This window comes from Aedes albopictus, chromosome 2, assembly GCF_035046485.1.
Source record: "Aedes albopictus strain Foshan chromosome 2, AalbF5, whole genome shotgun sequence".
Classification (NCBI taxonomy): domain Eukaryota; kingdom Metazoa; phylum Arthropoda; class Insecta; order Diptera; family Culicidae; genus Aedes; species Aedes albopictus.
The window spans coordinates 334,796,086-334,815,895 of NC_085137.1; the positions used below are offsets into that span (position 1 = coordinate 334,796,086).

The following is a 19,810-nucleotide window of genomic DNA, read 5'->3' on the forward strand; positions in this document are numbered from 1 at the left end:
TCATTTTCGACGTCAACGGATGTCGTATAATGAAGGACAAGAAGGTGATTGCTGGATCGACTATTTCCGGTGTGCTCTACTGCCTGAAGGTAGCCCAGGAAGCGTTGGCGGTGAAGCACACAGCAAATTGTCAGCACACGTGGCATCGTGTTTTGGGGCATCGCGACTATGACGTCATCCGTGACCTTGTATCCAAGAACATGGCCACTGGGATCGAGATGGAAGATTGCGGCTGTCGGGTCACCTGTGAGTGCTGTCTTGAAGGTAAGCTGACACGTCTTTCGTTCCCCAAGAAATCGGAGCGAAAATCCAAACAACCGTTGGATATCGTGCACACCGATGTGTGTGGACCTATGCGGACTGTGACGCCAGGTGGATGTCGTTATTTCCTCACCATGATTGACGACTTCACTCGGTACACCGTTGTATATTTCTTGAAGAAAAAGTCCGAGGTGCCGCAACGTGTCAAGGAATACGTCCAGATGGTGAAGACCGAATTCGGCAGGCCGCCGAAGGTCATACGTTCCGACCAGGGTGGTGAATATCGGAGTGACGCGCTGGATGCGTTCTGCCGAGCCGAAGGGATTCGACAACAGTTCACCACTGCATACACCCCGCAGCAAAACGGAGTGGCGGAGAGGAAGAACCGCTCTTTGGTCGAAATGGCGCGCTGCATGCTGCTGGATGCGAGAATGCCGTTGAAGTACTGGGCCGAAGCGGTAAACACGGCAAGTTATCTTCAAAACCGATTGCCGACGAAGCTGCTGAAGGAAACTCCGTTCGAACTCTGGCATGGAACGAAGCCGGACCTGAGTCATCTCCGAATGTTTGGGTCGCCGGCGTACGTTTGGATCCCTAAGGAGAAACGAGGAAGGTTAGAAGCAAAATCTCTCAAGATGTTATTTGTTGGGTACTCCTTGCACCATAAGGCGTACCGTTTCATGGACCCAAGCAACGACAAGTTGACCGTCAGCCGAGACTGCAGGTTCCTGTCAAAGGATGAGGTTCGGACCGCCGAACCTCAACAGGGAAGTATCGTTGATTACCCTTTCAAACCCCTCGAACAACAGAAGCCTGATGCACCCGTTATTCCAGCAAACGTGGATGACAGCGATGACGAATCGGACGAATCCGATTTCCGCGGGTTCGAGACCAGCTACGACGATGCTAATGAAGAGCCGTACGTGGAGAACGCGCCGGAAGAGTCCGGTACATCCGACAGTGAGGAGGAGGAGCAGGCCGTCGGCGGCGATGCCGATGTATCAGTAGTTCGGCGATCGGAACGTACCACAAAAGGGATTCCACCACAGCGGTACAGTGATGCCGTACGCGTAGCGATACACGACGATGACGAGCCCCGTACATTTGAGGAAGCAATGTCCGGGCCCGAGCGCGATATGTGGAAGCAAGCCATAGCGGAGGAGCTGCAGTCGCTCGAAGAAAACTCCACATGGGATGTTGTTCGTTTGCCGCCAAACAAGAGAGCGATTGGCTGACGATGACGAGCCCCGTACATTTGAGGAAGCAATGTCCGGGCCCGAGCGCGATATGTGGAAGCAAGCCATAGCGGAGGAGCTGCAGTCGCTCGAAGAAAACTCCACATGGGATGTTGTTCGTTTGCCGCCAAACAAGAGAGCGATTGGCTGCAAATGGATTTTTAAGAAGAAGACGGACGAGAGCGGAAGCGTCATCCGCTACAAAGCCAGACTCGTGGCACAAGGCTTCAGTCAGCAGTACGGGACCGACTACGACGAGGTGTTTGCGCCAGTTGCCAAGCAAACCACTTTTCGGACGTTGTTGAGTGTCGCCGCCCGGCGAGGTATGTTGGTCAAGCACGTCGATGTGAAGACGGCGTATTTGCATGGAGAGCTGAAGGAGACCATCTTTATGAAACAGCCGAAAGGGTTCCAAGGCGGGACCGGAAACGAGGTATGCCTGTTACGGAAAAGCCTCTATGGACTCAAGCAGGCCGGCAGAGTCTGGAATGCCAAAATCAACGTTGTATTGAAGCAGCTTGGGTACGTTCCCTCTGATGCAGATCCCTGTCTGTTCGTGAAAACCTGGAAGAAGAAGAAGTCGTTCATATTACTATATGTGGACGATATGCTGATTGTAACCGACACAGAAGCAGAGTACGAAAGAGTTCGGAAGCATCTTGCGGGGCAGTTCACCATAACGTGCCTTGGAGATGTGAAGCACTATTTGGGCATCAAAGTCACCCGATCCGATGGACAGTTTTTCCTGAGCCAAAGGTCTTACATCGAGAAAGTTGCCGAACGATTTGGACAGACAAATGCGAAGCATTCTCCGATACCGATGGACCCTGGGTACCCAAATGCACAGCAGAAGGAGGAGCCCATGCCTAGAAACGACGAGTTCCAGAGCCTGGTGGGCGCTCTTCTGTACATTGCGGTAAACACGAGGCCCGACATCGCCATCAGTGCTTCAATTCTCGGTCGCAAAGTAAGTCGACCAACGGAAGCAGACTGGACAGAAGCAAAGCGGACACTCCGGTACCTAAAGTCAACAGCAACTTTGAGCCTGCGACTGGGGTCATCCGGACCTCTCGAAGCGTACGTCGACGCCGATTGGGCCGGCGACAAAGCAGATCGGAAATCCAACACCGGCTTCGTCTTCAGCCTCGGAGGATCAGTGAGCTGGGCAGCCCGAAAGCAACCATGTGTCACACTTTCGTCGACCGAAGCTGAATACGTGGCACTCTCCGAAGCCAGCCGTGAGCTGATGTGGTTGCTGAAGCTGCTGAAGGATGTAGGCGAAGAAGTTCCGGCTCCGGTGATCATCCATGAGGACAACCAGAGCTGTATAGCGATGCTGAAATCGAATGGAGATAGCAAGCGAACCAAGCACATCGATACTCGGTTCAATTTTATTAAGGAGTTATGCAGCGATGGCGTGATGAACGTACGATATTGCCCTAGCGAGGAGATGGTGGCCGATGGTTTAACGAAACCGTTGGCACGCGTGAAGATGGAGAAGATGCGACAGCGAATTGGTCTACAGACTACTGAGCTTGAGGAGGAGTGATAGAGATCGAAGCAACTCGGTGGTTACGGCACCAATCATAGTAGTCTTAAGAATTTGAATTTTCAATAAAGATTAGTTTACTCTACGCTTTCAACCAAACCAGTTGGGTTTTATTCCCCTCTAAGAATTTCCAGTGAAGAAATGATTGCTGCCCGTGCAGAGCGATCTTATTTAGCGAATGATTCTAAAAATTTCCGTCATCTCATCATTAAACCTGTGTAAGTTGTGATAATAGGACACAGGGGGTCCCGAGGGGCGAATCACTAGCGCATTTACGATTCAGCCTTGCGTATTGACATACGCATTGGCGCATTTTGTTACGCATTAGCATATTAAGGTACGCATTTCTAAAATTGAACAACACCTGCCAAAATTTTACAGCATGCATTTTACAACGCATTGATAAAATTGTACGTATTTTTATACGCATTGTCAAAAAATTTTGCATTTTTCTACGCATTGATAGAAAACACGCATTTTTATATGCATTGATAGAAAACACGCATTTTTATGCGCATTGGTGGAATGCTCGCATTTTCATACGCATTGATAAATAACACGCATTTTCCTACGCATTGGCGTATTTTTCATCAAATTATGTATTAAAACTCCAAAAATTCGTCATGCATTCTTGGTGCATTTTTAAACGCATTGGATATTTTGGCGCATTTTTCAACGCATTACATTTTCAAATGCTTTTTTCAACACATTGGAGCATTTTGTAACGCATTTTCATCAAAACGCATTTTCGATTCAGTTGTTTTGGAAGTGATCCGCCCCTCGGGGGGTCCAAAATATATGGGGGTCCAAATTATATTGGTTACCCTACCCACCGGATCTAAGCGCATCTGAAAAAGAATTAAAATTGTTTTTCCAAAAAGTGCTCGTTTGTTTCTCTGCGATGCGGAATTCGATACGAAAAAGGGAAAAAAGTGCACTCTTGCGTATGCTGCGCCATGGCACTTTTTGGCGGAGTCACGTTTTTCGTAGGGTTCTTATTCCTGCCACCAGATGCGGAGAGATCGTTAGCTTTCGTCGGATTTACTTATAGGACTAGACTATAGTTCTATTTATCCTTCATCGGAATACATCGAGAGATCATCCGAATATTCGTCGTGTATCCCGGAATAATCCGAAGAGAAAATCGATGAAGAGAACTCGATCATTGTAAAATGTAGATACTCCTATATGATATCTCAAATGATATTAAACTCGAGACTTTCATTTTTGGGTAGGTCGATAACGATCGCAGTAATCGTTTCAAAACAAAATTTATTTAACCTTCCGTAACTCGCGCGGTTGGCTACCTGCGTCAGCACCACACTAAAGCGGAGCACAAAAAGCGAGTTTTTTTCAACGTGTTGTATTATGCTTTTGGTCGAAATACAAAGTGACCGAACGTGCGAAAATTGATTTTTAACCTACTTAGAAATGTCGCAACTCAATTTGGATTAGTGCATATTGTTGCTCTTAATTAGCTTAATGATGCGCAACAGAAAAAAATAGATTCAAATTTACTTCGCAGCTGCAACTTCGCATGTGCTTCTAGCGACGACTTCGATTTGGTGGTGCGACGATAATACAAAATATTATGCTTTTGGTCGAAATACAAAGTGACCGAACGTGCGAAAATTGATTTTTAACCTACTTAGAAATGTCGCAACTCAATTTGGATTAGTGCATATTGTTGCTCTTAATTAGCTTAATGATGCGCAACAGAAAAAAATAGATTCAAATTTACTTCGCAGCTGCAACTTCGCATGTGCTTCTAGCGACGACTTCGATTTGGTGGTGCGACGATAATACAACAGCGCGATTACTCGAGGGTTAATAATAATAACAATCTCACTGGTTGACCGGGTAAGAATTCATCGAGAATTTGTGTATTTTTTTGTGTGTGTATCGAATGTCGACTTTTGGTCGTAAAGTAGCGCAAAACGGCTGGTAGGTCTAAAGAAATGACTCCCGTTAGTTTTCGCCTCATTTTTGCGAGAGTGCGAGAGTTGTACAGTAGTGCAAACGTTCGACGTGCGTATTAAAGCGCATTTGCAGGTACCTATCGTTCAGACATCATTATTAGTCAACAGTTTTTCATTTTGATTTTTGGTGTTGAAAAAGTGAATATTGGGTGGTAAATATATTGTAAACTAGTAACGGAAAGGACGCTTTCCATTTTGTGATAGTTTGTGACCGTGACGGATCAAAGTTTTGCGTGAAAGTTGTGTTCGCGTCTGGCCCAGACTTTCCCAATTTTTCTTTTCCATTCGGTGGATCTTTTGTAAGGATTTTTTCCCTCATCTACTGTGGTGGTGTGTGCGGCGGTGCGCTCCGGTTTGCTTGTGGCCGATTCTGCCGTGAGTAGAAAACCAATACTATCAAACAAATAACTGTGTTGCTGGATGCGGTAAGTGGAAGTCGGCTTGGGGAAGGGGAGTTGTAATCGGGGGAGAGAGAGAGAGGGCGAATTCTCTCCCTTTCCAAGTTTGATTCATCCCTTCGGTTGTCAGTGTTGTCAGATGTTCTTTAAATGGCTACATATTTTTAGAAGAAGTTACTTAAAATAATATAATAGGAAGCAATCAGTGAAGTACTAGATTGAAAGTAGTGAGCTGAATTTTTGTATGGTGAGATGATCAGTTCTCCGTTTCTGCAATGAAATGGTGCAAACAGCGTGGGTTATATGATTCCTTGCCTAATTTGATGCTGTTTGAGCAAAAGTTTGGGTAACTGTGTTGTTGAAGTTGCAAGAAATAAATAATACAACAACACAGTTAAACAAACTTTTGCTCAAACAGCATCAAATTAGGCAAGCAATCATATAACCCACGCTGTTTGCACCATTTCATTGCAGAAACGGAGAACTGATCATCTCACCATACAAAAATCCAGCTCACTACTTTCAATCTAGTACTTCACTGATTGCTTCCTATTGAGTTGCCCAAAAAATGTCTCACGAAACCTAATGCAAGCCTATCCATTAGAGTGGGTCAACGTTGTATGGAGAAACTTTAAATTTGATCGTATCAACCCGGAACAAAGCTTTTTCAATCCATATTAGCGTCCGAAACAACTGTGCAAAATTTGGGAGCGAATGGTTGCGTCCCCGTATTCCGCATTGCGATTGAAATTTGTATGGAAGTTAGTATGGGAAAACGTACTTTTTTGCATTTTTCTCATAAATTGAAATTTTTCGTCTAAAACAATCCAACCAATGACGTTAAAGTATAGCCTAGGATATGCCGAAAAACTTTGCCGAAGACCGCAAAGTGATCCGACGCTTGTGAAAAAAGTTATTCGCCTTGAAAGTTTGACCAAAAATTGAGATTTTATTATTGATGTTATTCCTTTACATGTTAACTGTTCAGCACCACCGGGCAATCTGTACGTTATAACTTTTTTCACAAGTGTCGGATCACTTTGCGGTCTTCGGCAAAGTTTTTCGGCATATCCTAGGCTATACTTTAACGTCATTGGTTGGATTGTTTTAGACGAAAAATTTCAATTTATGAGAAAAATGCAAAAAAGTACGTTTTCCCATACAAAATTCCATACAAATTTCAATCGCAATGCGGAATACGGGGAAGCAACCAATCGCTCCCAAATTTTGCACAGTTACTTTGTACGCTAAAATGAGTCGAAAAAGCTTTGTTCCGAAAAATCGACTTTGTTGACCCAGTCTACTATCCATATACGCGAGAACAAAAGATGTTTACAAAGTTCTTACAGATAGATTAACATGGGAAGTCTGAACACAAACCACCACCAACACATGAATTTGAATTGGTCAATAAGGTATAAGGTGCGGCGAATCCTTTTAACAGTTTTTCGCTTATAACTCAGTAAATTTCAAACCAATGCACAGTGGGCAAAATCGACCCAAAAAACGGATCTTTTAACGCCGCTGGTTTCGGTACGTGAAGTTGACCATTTCTGACGTAAAAAAATACGAGAAATCGATTGGTGCTAAATTCATTCACCGCACGGCACGGGAAGTGGTCCATTTTGTCCCATTTTGCCCTTTTTTCATACAATAATAGAATCAAAATGTACATACTATCAAACAACAAGCACAACTGTAGATCGTTGAAAATAGCTGCAGATATAATTAGTGGCTCATAGCAATCATAAAAATACAATAAAGATCCTTTCAAGTGCTTATTTTGCCCCATATGCCCTAACAACGGCCGGAAATTCACACTTTTACCTAATGAGGCACGTTCGGTGTAGTACTAGATTTGTAGTAATGAGCTGAATTTTAGTATGGTGAGAAGGTCAATTCTCCGTTTCTGCAATGAAATGGTACAAAAAGCGTGGGTACTATGATTCCTTGCCTAATTTGATGCTGTTTGAGCAAAACTTTGGATAACTATGTTGTTTATGTTGCAAGAAATGAAGAAAACAACAACACTGTTGTCCAAAGTTTTACTCAAACAGCATCAAATTAAGCAAGGAATCATAATACCCACGCTTTTTGTACCATTTTAGTGCAGAAACGGAGAATTGACCTTCTCACTATACTAAAATTCAGCTCATTACTACAAATCTAGTACTTCACCGATCTGTCCTATTATGAATAGATTTTTAAGGTTACTGGTTTGAAGTTGATTTTTTTAGGCATAAACAAAAAGCGCTAAATCTATTATCACCAGAATCATCTTCGGGAGTTGTCCAATTTGCCCCATTTTGCCCCATTTTCATAGAAGGAGATTTAAAATGTATTTATAAGAAACAGATACTGCTGAGGAACGTTAACATTAGTTTTAGGTGCAATGGGGCACGTTCGGTGTGGTACTAGATTTGTAGTAATGAGCTGAATTTTTGTATGGTGAGAAGGTCAATTCTCCGTTTCTGCAATGAAATGGTGCAAAAAGCGTGGGTATTATGATTTCTTGCCTAAATTGATGCTGTTTGAGCAAAACTTTGGATAACCATGTTGTTTATGTTGCAAGAAATGGAGAAAACAACAACACTGTTATCCAAAGTTTTGCTCAAACGGCATCAAATTAGGCAAGGAATCATAATACCCACGCTTTTTGTACCATTTCATTGCAGAAACGGAGAATTGACCTTCTCACCATACTAAAATTCAGCTCATTACTACAAATCTAGTACTTCACCTATCTTGTATGGTTTTGCAATGTCACTGTTTGCAAAACAAATGAGATCATTTTTGATATATACGAATGCGGTTTATCGATTAATACTAAAATCATTCTCGGAATGGTACAAACAGCTGTCCATTTTACCCCATTTTTGTAATGAATTATAAGCTGATATATAAATTCATTAAATTAATAAATTAGTTTCCCTCATTTTCATTGGTGCGTAACGTAAACGAAAATGCAGTCATATATACGACGTTTTCTATAATTTTAGCTTCTTATGGGGAATTAGGGTATAATAAGTATTTTTTTAAAATGTGCCAAATATAAACAAAACTGATTAAATAGGCCGTCTTAAAGTACCAATATGTATATATTAAAGATGCTACATTTAATCAATTCTGAGCATATTTGCTACATATTAAGATTAAGATTAATGCTTATTTTGCCCTCAGTTCCCCACCAAAAGCAAGAATTGGAAAAAAGTCATATATTACAGTTACTGTCCTTTTGATTACATTGGTTTCAGTACCAGAAGTCGATGAATTCGGACATAAGCAAACACGAGAAATCAATTTATTCATGAGACGACAAAATATCAGGGCGAATTAGGGTAAAATAAACAGCTGTTTGTACCCTCCCGTGATTCTAAAGCTAATCGATAAACCGTATTTGTATGTATCAAAAATGACTTCATATTGCAACCATGATGTAGAGTGATGTTATTATTATTATTATTATTCACCGTCTTCGAAAAAAAAAATCGTACAGACTGAACTCCTTAATACTAATTTACAATTACTTAAAACTAAACAATTCTTCTTAGTCTATTTTTAAAAACAGTTTTGGACATATCGAAGTCGAATTCTTCAGAAACAACATTGAATGCGCGAATACAAGAAACAATTGGATTATTATAACCATAATTAGAGTGGTGGAAAGGGACAACGAACATGGGGACATGTCGAAGTTGCCGCGGAGGAACGTAAAAAGGAATTTGTTCTAGAAGAGTAGGACAATCAATGGTACCGGTTACAATGTCAAAGACAAAAAGACGTTGCAACTCTACACGTCTAACCGACAGCAGTTCCAAGCTAATCAATTTACAACGATCTGAGTAGTCAGGGAGATTGTTCGGGTCATTCCAAGGGAGTAAGCGTAGCGCAAAACGAATGAATTTTTTCTGCACGCGTTCAATGGATAGTGTCGGTGCGGCGTAATAAGGAGACCAGACAGGGGCAGCATACTCTAGGATGCTTCGCACTAAACTGCAATAGAGTGTTTTCAAGGCGTAGATATCAGTGAACTCAGAGGCATGACGCCGGATTAGCCCTAGAACTGAGAAGGCTTTAGCGGTAGTAATTCGCACGTGCTCATTGAACCGTAACATAGCATCAAGAGTAACTCCCAAATCACAGATAGAGGTAACACGCTCCAGGTTTGCAGATTCTATGCTGTACTGGTGACGAACGGGATTGGTTGCGCGGGTGAAGGATATGACTTTACATTTTGCGTAATTGACACGCATACCATTGTCGCTACACCAGACCAATAAGGCATTGATGTCCTCTTGCAAAGCGTCGCAATCGGCCGGCGAACATATTACGCGATAGAATTTGAGGTCGTCGGCAAACGAAAGTTTGAACGATGAAAGGAGTAAGCACAAATCGTTTATAAATATGTTAAATAACAGTGGACCCAACACGCTGCCTTGAGGAACTCCGGATGTAATGTAAAGTTGACGGGACCTTGCAGAGTTGACAACTACGTGTGCCGAACGACCGGTGAGATACGAGAAGACCCATTCCGAAAGCCAGTCAGGATAGCCGATGCGTTTGAGTTTTTCGATTATCAAAATATGAGGCACCGTATCGAATGCTTTTGCAAAGTCGACGTACACTGCGTCCACTTGTCTTCCAGCTTCCATTTCGTTAATCAGTGAAGGAACGTAGCACATCAGGTTAGTTAACGTTGAGCGGCGTTTCATGAAACCATGTTGGTTTTCAGAGATTAAAGGCGCGGCAACAGTGTAGAGAACATTATGCATCAGCTTTTCAAAAACTTTGCTCAAGCAACATAGAATGGATACACCACGATAGTTCTCAACTTGGTTCACATTGCCTGATTTGTGAATGGGAACGATGGTTGCAATTTTCCAAGCGGAAGGGAATGTCCTTTCACTAAGCGATCGATTGAAGAGAAGTGTTATAGGGATTACGAGTTCAGCTGCGCACTTTTTTAGAAGCAGTGGTGGTATGCCGTCCGTTCCGGATCCTTTCTTGGAGTCAAGGGTACAAATAACATTGAGCACATCTTCCGGAGAAAACTGGATAACTGGAAAGTTGATATTGTACGAAGGGATATGCGAAAAACAGTCTTGACGAGGTACGGGAGACGATTTGCAGAAAACATTCTCGAAGAATTCGGCGAAAAGGTTAGCGGCTTCACCATTACAACTAGCCCGGTTTTCGCTGTAGCTAATGTTGCAAGGGACGCGAGCCGAGGATTTCAGTGATTTCACGAAATCCCAGAAACGATTAGGGTCCTGCTTGACGCTGGCTTGAATCCCTGATATGTAACCGTTGTAGGTAGATTGCAGAAGAGATTTGTAGGTTGACTCAGCTTCTCCAAGAGCGATTCGATCGGCTTCCGATTTAGAGAGGAAGAATCGTTTACGAGCCTTCCTCAGTAAGTTACGAAAATTCCGCAACTCAGCAGTCCACCAAGGTTTGTTGTAAGCTGAATGAAGCGAACGTCGTCGTTTGCGTGGTACGTGTTCGTTGAAAATCTCGAACATCCTGTCGTAAAATGCGGTAGATAATGCATCAATCGTTCCGCACTGTGTGAGAAAGCTCCAATCAGCCTTCCTGAAAGCTGATTTCAATTGATCAAAATCACACCTGTTGAAGTCATAGCCGGTACTGTCAATATCCTCTTCAAGCATGGCTGGAACAGTTTCGCTCACGTCAATAAGTAAAACGAAGGGCGCGTGGTGACCGTCAATGGGTAAAAGAGGCACGGCAGGTTCAACTAGATCAAGGAGCTCAGGCAGACTAACGAATACCAGATCGAGGAGTCGTCTATTGATGTTTCCGATGCTGTTGATTTGCCGCATACCGATAGAGAACAAGGATTCGACGAGAGACTGTTCCTGCTCCGATGAAACGTTCGAGGGAATAAACCCGTTCAGCTCGTCATCCCATTGCCAATGTAACTTTGGAAGATTGAAATCACCTAACGACACAACAATGTCTTTCGCCGATGCACTATTTACGAGATGCTGCACTGCGTTTGCATGGGCAGAGTACAGATCAACGGTTGACTTAGGGGGAATATAAATAGTAACGATGTAAAGCGATTGGCGACCTAACCTGATTCGAACGGCAACTTGCTCAAGTTGTTCGCAGTTGGGCAATGGGAACACTTCACAGCGGAGGGGATCCTTCACAGCGATCAGAACACCACCACCTCGTGTATGTTGGCTGCTTGCTGTGCTGCGGTCGCATCGGAAGAACGTGTAATTGGTAGCAAGTTCTGCACTACAGATGTCATCATGGAGCCAGGTTTCGGTGAGCACAAGCACATCGTAATCGCAACTGGTCAACAGCAGACGAAGACGAGCGATTTTAGTGCGCATCCCTCGAACATTCTGGTAGTACAGTGACAAACCTGATCCTGGCATAGCTGATGGAGCTGCCGTTAGTGAGGCAGGAACGTCGCGGTCGCTGCGGTGATTCGTGTCGCTAGAATCGGTAGAAATTAACGGGACGCTAATGTTCTCAATGCACGAATACTTGCCTGCGGGGACGGGTTGGAAAGCCCCCTCACCACACTCGTACGCAGGACCGGGATGGCTGCGGGTCGCTGGCAGGAAGGGCTCGACTGCGACGAGGGGCTTAGGGGCTCCCATGGGGCTAACAGGCGTGCATCCCGGTGGTGAAGGTCGTGTTGTGGACAGGTTAGCTGTAGTCGGCATGTGATATCGATGGGAACGTTGGTTCAAATCGAAATTAGAAACGGATGACGTCGTACCTCTGGAAACATCGAACTCAATTGGAAGGAAGTTGTTCGGATTGCATTTGTACTTGCCTGCTTGGAAGGTTCGGAAGACCCCCTCTCCATACTCATACACGGGACCGGGATGGCTGCTGGTCGCTGGCAGGAGGGGCTCGACCGTGATGAGAGGATTGGAGGCTTCCATGAGGCTTGCAGGCTTGCATCCCGGTGGTCGGTTGAATGTTTTGGGCAGGTGGTCGTCTGACGGCGATTGGTTCCTATGTAGGCGTTGGCTCGAACCGAAACAAGCAACAGTAGACGGTGGACCGCTGAAAACAGCGAACTCAATGGGAGGGAAGCTGTTTGAAATGCGTTCGTACTTGCCTGTTTGGATGGGTTGGAAGCCCCCCTCACCACACTCGTACGCAGGACCGGGATGGCTGCGGGTCGCTGGCAGGATGAGCTCGACTGCGACGAGGGGTTTAGGGGCTCCCATGAGGCTAACAGGCGTGCATCCCGGTGAAGAAGGTTGTGTTGTGGGCAGGTTGGCTGAAGACGGCGAGTAGGATCGATGGGATCGTTGGCTCAAACCGGAGCTAGGAACGGTTGACGATGGACCTCTGGAAACAGCGAACTGAATTGGAAGGAATTTGTTCGGATTGCATTTGTACTTGCCTGCTTGGACGGTTTGGAAGACCCCCTCTCCATACTCATACACGGGACCGGGATGGCTGCTGGTCGCTGGCAGGAGGGGCTCGACCGTGATGAGAGGATTGGAGGCTTCCATGAGGCTTGCAGGCATGCATCCCGGTGTTCGGTTGATTGGTGATAACGCGGAGAATGGTGCACATACCGGAAGCTCCAAAGTTTGGCGATGAGGTGTAGGAGTGGGTCCGAAACTGCTCACTAAGCGATTGGAAGTCGTGCAACTGCTCCGTTTTTTGGGTTGGGATCAAATGGTCGAACGGTAACACCGTCGGGCCAGTACCAGGTATCACTAACCATACTCGAGACCGATTTGCAAATGCAAACTTTAAACGAAACAAAAGAGAGGTCGTTTTCGTTTTTGCCACGTGGTACTAATTTGGTCACTTTGACCAAGGAAGGATCGACATTCGAGACTTCGACGACATATTGCTTTATTTCTTCCTCTTTTTGATCGGGAGCGAAAGGTGTCACATACAGCGACTCGACATCGTTCGACGCCTGAAGATTAGTCGCTACTTTCAGAGAGATGTTAGGTCTTGCTGAGCTGCCACGAATATTGCAATTATCGCCAACCCTCTCTTCTGTAGTACGATCTATATTCCTATCGGTGCTATTGCTGTTGGTTCTTTTGGATGATGAAGCCGTTAGTCTCTCGGAAGCCGCTGGGGTTGATGCATTTGCTCGGGGTGCTTCTTTGTTAATAACCGAAGAGCCAGAAGGGTTCGTTATGATCTGCACTCGTTTGTTGCCCCCAACAACAAACTTTTCAGGTATTGGCGCAATTGAAGAATTTACTTCGTCCAAAACCTCGAAAAAGGAGGTGTTATCACAAGACCTGGAGTGACTGATAGGTTCCTCGATTGTATCATCAAGAGTCATCTCGTCGATGGTTTTCAAAAAAGCTGTGTGGTCTAACGAATTGTTCGCCGATTTTGGTCGAGCTTGAGAGTCATACAGGGTTCTGTTAATTTTGCGCAGATTTTCTCCGTAACAACCTAGACGCGTGTCCATTGAATCGGTGCGAATAAGCAATTCGCGTAACGCCTTCATTATCGTTTTTTCACGATCATACAAAACTGGGTCGAAGCTCAGACGACATGTTTCGCAGAACCAAAAAAAGCCTATTTTGGCACACCACGCGGCGTAGTTAGATTTGGAAATCCCTACGCAAGCGAAGTGGAAAATCTTGCCACAAGAACCGCTGCAGTTTATGGCCCTTCTGGAGTCCAAAGCACTCGAACAAATTTGACAAGATTCCATCGTTCGAACACGCGTGTACTACAGTAACGAGCAAAATATCAAAAGCGCCTTTAGGTAGTCTTTTAGTTGGGTTGATCTTGTAACGATGGACTTGTGCGTAACGGCACAGGAGATGGAAATGTTGTATGCAAGAACGAATTTCCAATTTATTCCTGCAGATGTCGCTTCGTGTAAAAACAAACTGCGTGGATTTTTGTGTATGTTTGTTTTGAGATGCAATCATCAACGAACAAAAACTTGAAACCAGTCGATCGAACAGCGGGTTATGAATAAAAACAGTGAATGACGGGAAATAACATCGAAAAATACTAGCACTAGAGCCGGACACACATAAGCAAGCGAACAGTGTTGCCAGTTTTTTTACAAAACAATACAAAAAATTTCATCATCCAGCAGTTTTTGGGGAATGTAGGGTAAAATAGGGAAAATATCTTTCATATACGAGTATGATTACTGTTAGCTGCCAATTGCACCAAAAACTAATTTTAACGTTCCTTAGCAGTATCTGTTTCTTATAAATACGTTTTAAATCTCATTTTTCAATGAAAATAGGGCGAAATGGGGCGAATTGGACAACTCGCGAAAATGATTCTGGTGATAAAAGATTTAGCGCTTTTTGTTTATACCAAAAAAATCAACTTCAAATCAGTAACATTAAAAATCCATTCATAATTAGGTAAAAGTGTGAATTTCCAGCAGTTGTGGGGGCATATGGGGCAAAATAAGCATTTAAAAGGATCTTTATTGTATTTTTATGATTGTTATGAATCTCTAATTATACCTGCAGCTATTTTCAACGATCTACAGTTGTGCTTGTTGTTTGAAAGTACATTTTGAATCTCTTCTTGTATGGAAAAAGGGCAAAATGGGGCAAAATGGACCCCTTCCCGTGCCGTGCGGTGAATGAATTTAGCACCAATCGATTTCTCGTATTTTTTTACGTCAGAAACGGTCAACTTCACGTACCGAAACCAGCGGCGTTAAAAGATCCATTTTTTGGGTCGGTTTTGCCCACTGTGCAATGGGCACGTTTGGTGCAGTACTAGATTTGTAGTAATGGGGCACGTTCGGTGTAGTACTAGATTTGTAGTAATGAGCTGAATTTTAGTATGATGAGAAGGTCCATTCTCCGTTTCTGCAATGAAATGGTACAAAAAGCGTGGGTAAAGCCTGCGCACTTTAGAATCGGTACACTTTCAACCGGCTGCAGATCAAAAACGGTTTAACCTAGAAAAAAATGTGGTAAAAAGCAAATGAAGCTTATTTATTGTATTTTGTAGGAAAAATATGAAAAAAATCAGTTTTTATTTCTTCAAGATGAAATTTTGACCTGATTGAGAAATTCATGCCATTTTATTCTGCACAAACCAATGATCGTCAACATTTGCAAAATTTTACAGCTCACGGGCTGATATTTCCACAAGAAACAAAATTTTATTCATCAAAGATATGCTCAAAACAAGTTACGACATTAAACTCTTGACAAATATGGTTCACAAGACCATAATAAACTTATAGCCTTATCGTCCATTCACGCTATTTTCAAAACATAATTTTACTCAAAGTAATTTTTTATGAAAAAATATTTCCTGGGATCGTTTTTTGCAAGCCCCTGGCATGAATGAAATTTATCGTAGCCAACATCTAAATGCCTTATACTCATATTCGTGCAAATTGAAACGAGCGTGTAATCAACAAACGCAGGTTTTGTTTGATGTTGTGAGCCACACACGAAATCACATTCGCAATGCGTGTTTGTTGGGTTGCTTTATTCAACTAATCGCATGCTGCTCTGACCGTACATTATTATTAAAGCGAGTTCGAAGTGTTTTGCAAAACATTCGATAACTATGTTGTTTATGTTGCAAGAAAATTAGAAAACAACACTGTTGCCCAAAGTTTTGCTCAAACAGCATCAAATTGGGCAAGGAATCATAATACCCACGCTTTTTGGACCATTTCATTGCAGAAACGGAGAATTGTCCTTCTCACCATACTAAAATTCAGCTCATTACTACAAATCTAGTATTTCACCGATCTGTCCTATTGCTTCTAACAACACTTTTTCCAAGTGACACCGTTTTTTTAACGGCAGCCAGTTGAAAGTGTATCGATTCTAAAGTGCGCAGGCTTTATTATATATGATTCCTTGTCTTAATTGATGCTGTTTGAGCAAAACTTTGGATAACTATGTTGTTTATAATGCAAGAAATGGGGAAAATAACAACACTGTTGCCCAAAGTTTTGCTCAAACAGCATCAAATTAAGTAAGGAATCATAATACCCACGCTTTTTGTATCATTTCATTGCAGAAACGGAGAATGGACCTTCTCATCATACTAAAATTCAGCTCATTACTACAAATATAGTACTTCACCGATCTGTCCTATTAGTTGAATTTTAGTATGGTAAGAAGGTCAATTCTCTCTTTCTGCAATGAAATAGTGCAAAAAGCGTTGGTCAGGGTGGCCACCCAACCGGGAAAACCGGGAATCGCAAACAACCGGGAAAAACCGGGAAAATACCGGGAATTTGCTTAGAACATGAACTTGGTAATGAAAGTCCAGGATAATCATTATTATTGCATCTATATAAGGATTATTGTGATTTTTCTAGAACAGGATCTATCAATACTAGATCCTAGATACTAGATACGGAGATCGAAACCCAACCCTTGAATAATCACACAACACGTTGAAAAAATCGCATTTTGTACTCAGCATAAGCGCGGTGGCCAACTGCGTGACTGATGGAAGGTCAATCAAAAGATTGACTTTCACTTTCAGAACGATAAAGATTTTTAATCTAAAAAACTTTATAAATATGTTGATGCCTTGATGTGCGAGGAGTAGTAAGGACAAGTAAATATCTTGGGTAGGCAGTCAGTGTATTGTTCTACCTCAGACATTGCAGAACAAATCTTGTCACTAAAATATATTTTTGAACTCTTTACATTTCCAAATCTGTATGATATTAGAAAACTTCCAAATTCGATCGTTTTCAAGAATTTTTTAATGTTTTTTTTTTTCCTGTAATCCTGAACATGTTTTCCAGAAATAGTATAACATTGATTATTGCTGGTAGCCTAGAATCTCTCTTGGTGATCAACCAAAGCTTTCTTCGCAAATTTTTCAGAGATTTCTCAAGACATACATCGACTGATTTCCACAGGAATTGCTTGAAATATTCCTCAACTAACTTTTCCAACTACAATTCAACAAATTCAAGACAATCGAGCAATTTTACCAATAATTTCTAAAGAAGTTCTTTAAAGTTACATGTATTTATTACAAGAATTTCTGGAGAAATTTATTTGGGGATTCTAACAATATCTTCCCGCGGATCTTTAAAATATTTAGAAATGCTTCTAGGCATTTTATTCGTATTCTATTTATTCTAACAGAAAATATTATCAAGGATCCAATAGTTATTTCAAAGTGTTTACAAACAATTTACGCAGATTACCATTACTAATTTGTTCAAGATTTTTTTTTTCCAAAACTGTTCTCTAGTGATTTTCGAGGGATTGCTTCAGTGGACTCTAGAGAAGTCTATTCAAAAATGCGATATGACTTTTCTCCAACTATTTCACTTGGCATTTCCATTACAAATTTCTTGCATAGTTTTAGTAGGATTTTCTATAAGATTCTAGCAGCATTTCAGCCAGAATTTTCCTCCACCAAAATCTTTGATATAACCTGGCTATCAGTAAGATTTTTTTTTCATGATATTTTCTCAGAGTTATACACGGATCTTCCACAATTATAGTTAAAAAAAATAGCTTGAAGTAAATGTAGAGCATTGATGGAAAAAGTCAAATTTCATTTCTAAGTAAAATGTAAATCAAATCATCACTTTATTTTGAACTTCCAATAAAGCGAATTTAATATGTATAAAATTTCAAAAATATTTCCTTGAACAATATAGGGAATCGCGCTACTTGGGCGGTGGCTTCTATATTCGTCTGTTTTCCACTATAACTCAGTCAATCTTGAACCAATTGACACAATTATTGGAATGCAGTGAGATAGGTATAGTATCTAACCGTGTACAAAATTTCAAGTCAATCGGTTCAAAATTGACCGAGTTACAGTGGAAAACAGACGAAAATAACAGACGAAGAAAACCACCGCCCAAGTAGCGCGATACCCTATCATTTTTTCAGGATTAAATAAAATGTGAGTTTCATTATAAAATTTAGCCTTTATCAAATTATGTTTTCTATTAAAAATGCTATAACTAGAACTCCCATGTTTTTCTGTATCACTTAACAAATTCAGAAGAGTGAGAAAATTGAAAATAGTAATGACAGTGTTTCGATTTTACTATATAAATCAGTTTCTACAAAACCGGGAAAAAGTTGTTGAAGAACCGGGAAATAACCGGGAATTTATTTTATCAAGTTGAGTGGCCACCCTGTCCAACAGCATCAAATTAGTCAAGAAATCATAATACCCACGCTGTTGGAACCATTTCATTGCAGAAATGGAGAATTGAACATCTCACCATACAAAAATCCAGCTCACTACTTTCAATCTAGTACTTCACTGATTGCCTTCTATAGGAAGCAATCAGTGAAGTACTAGATTGAAAGTAGTGAGCTGGATTTTTATATGGTGAGATGATCAGTTCTCCATTTCTGCAATGAAATAGTGCAAACAGCATGGGTTATATGCACGCAGAAAAAAGAGGCTTGTTTAAAACAATAAAACGCATGGTTGATTTTCAAACTGAGCAATTGCTTATTCCAAAGTTATATTTCTTTGTTCTTGCTTAGAGTTTATCGATCAAAACAATCAATTCTCATCATTCCATATAACGATGAAAACTTCATTTGTTTCAACAAAATGGGGACCATAAACATGGCCCGGATGCACTCACACATCTTTAAAATTCTTACCCCAACATCGCCACAACGAAGAAAGTGTTGCAAATCCATCATTCCAACTTCCAAGTGCAGTTTTGGCCGTGATGGATAACGCGCAGGTACTCAAGACAGCATCCACAAAAAGCTGGTCGGTTTCGCTTTTTTGCCTTTTTTTTATTTGTTCTCGCTTCCATCCGCTTGCCGAGTGTCTAAAAATAGATTTCCGAGCTGCCGCAGGAGCTGCCGTCACCAACACAATCACATTGCGGTTTTGTTAGTACCAAAAGTGCAGTCGTTTAAAACAATCTGTCATTTTATGTTGAAATTACCAAATCTCAGTTTGTTCTAACAAACTGTCAAAAATTTCGTCAAATGAAAATATTTGTATTATCAAACAATGGATAAAGTTCAGTATAAACTAGAAATCAGTTTGTCGCTATAGCAAACTGAAAAATCGGTTGATTTGAACTAGAATTTAATTGTGTTTACAATTATTATTTCTGCGTGTGGATTCTTGCCTAATTTAATGCTGTTTGAGCAAAAGTTTGGGTAACTGTGTTGTTGAAGTTACAAGAAATAACTAATACAACAACACAGTTACCCAAACTTTTGCTCAAATAGCATCAAATTAGTCAAGAAATCATATAACCCATGCTGTTTGTACCATTTTATTACAGAAATAGAGAACTGATCATCTCACCATACAAAAATCCAGCTCACTACTTTCAATCTAGTACTTCACTGATTGCTTCCTATAGGACGCAATCAGTGAAGTACTAGATTGAAAGTAGTGAGCTGGATTTTTGAATGGTGAGATGATCAGTTCTCCGTT

General features: G+C 41.8%; 1 protein-coding gene across 2 annotated transcripts in view; it reads left to right on the top strand.

The window, feature by feature from the left end:
- Window positions 1–4,975: 4,975 nt before the first annotated feature.
- The window catches only part of LOC134288267 (protein lingerer), a 41,036-nt gene continuing 26,201 nt past the window's right edge, over window positions 4,976–19,810 (top strand). The window contains exon 1 of one of the 2 annotated variants that reach the window (XM_062852573.1): window positions 4,976–5,097. The gene's annotated coding sequence lies outside the window, so the exon portion shown is untranslated. Of the gene's footprint in view, window positions 5,177–19,810 lie in introns of both variants that reach the window. The other variant, XM_062852574.1, reaches the window with a different exon arrangement.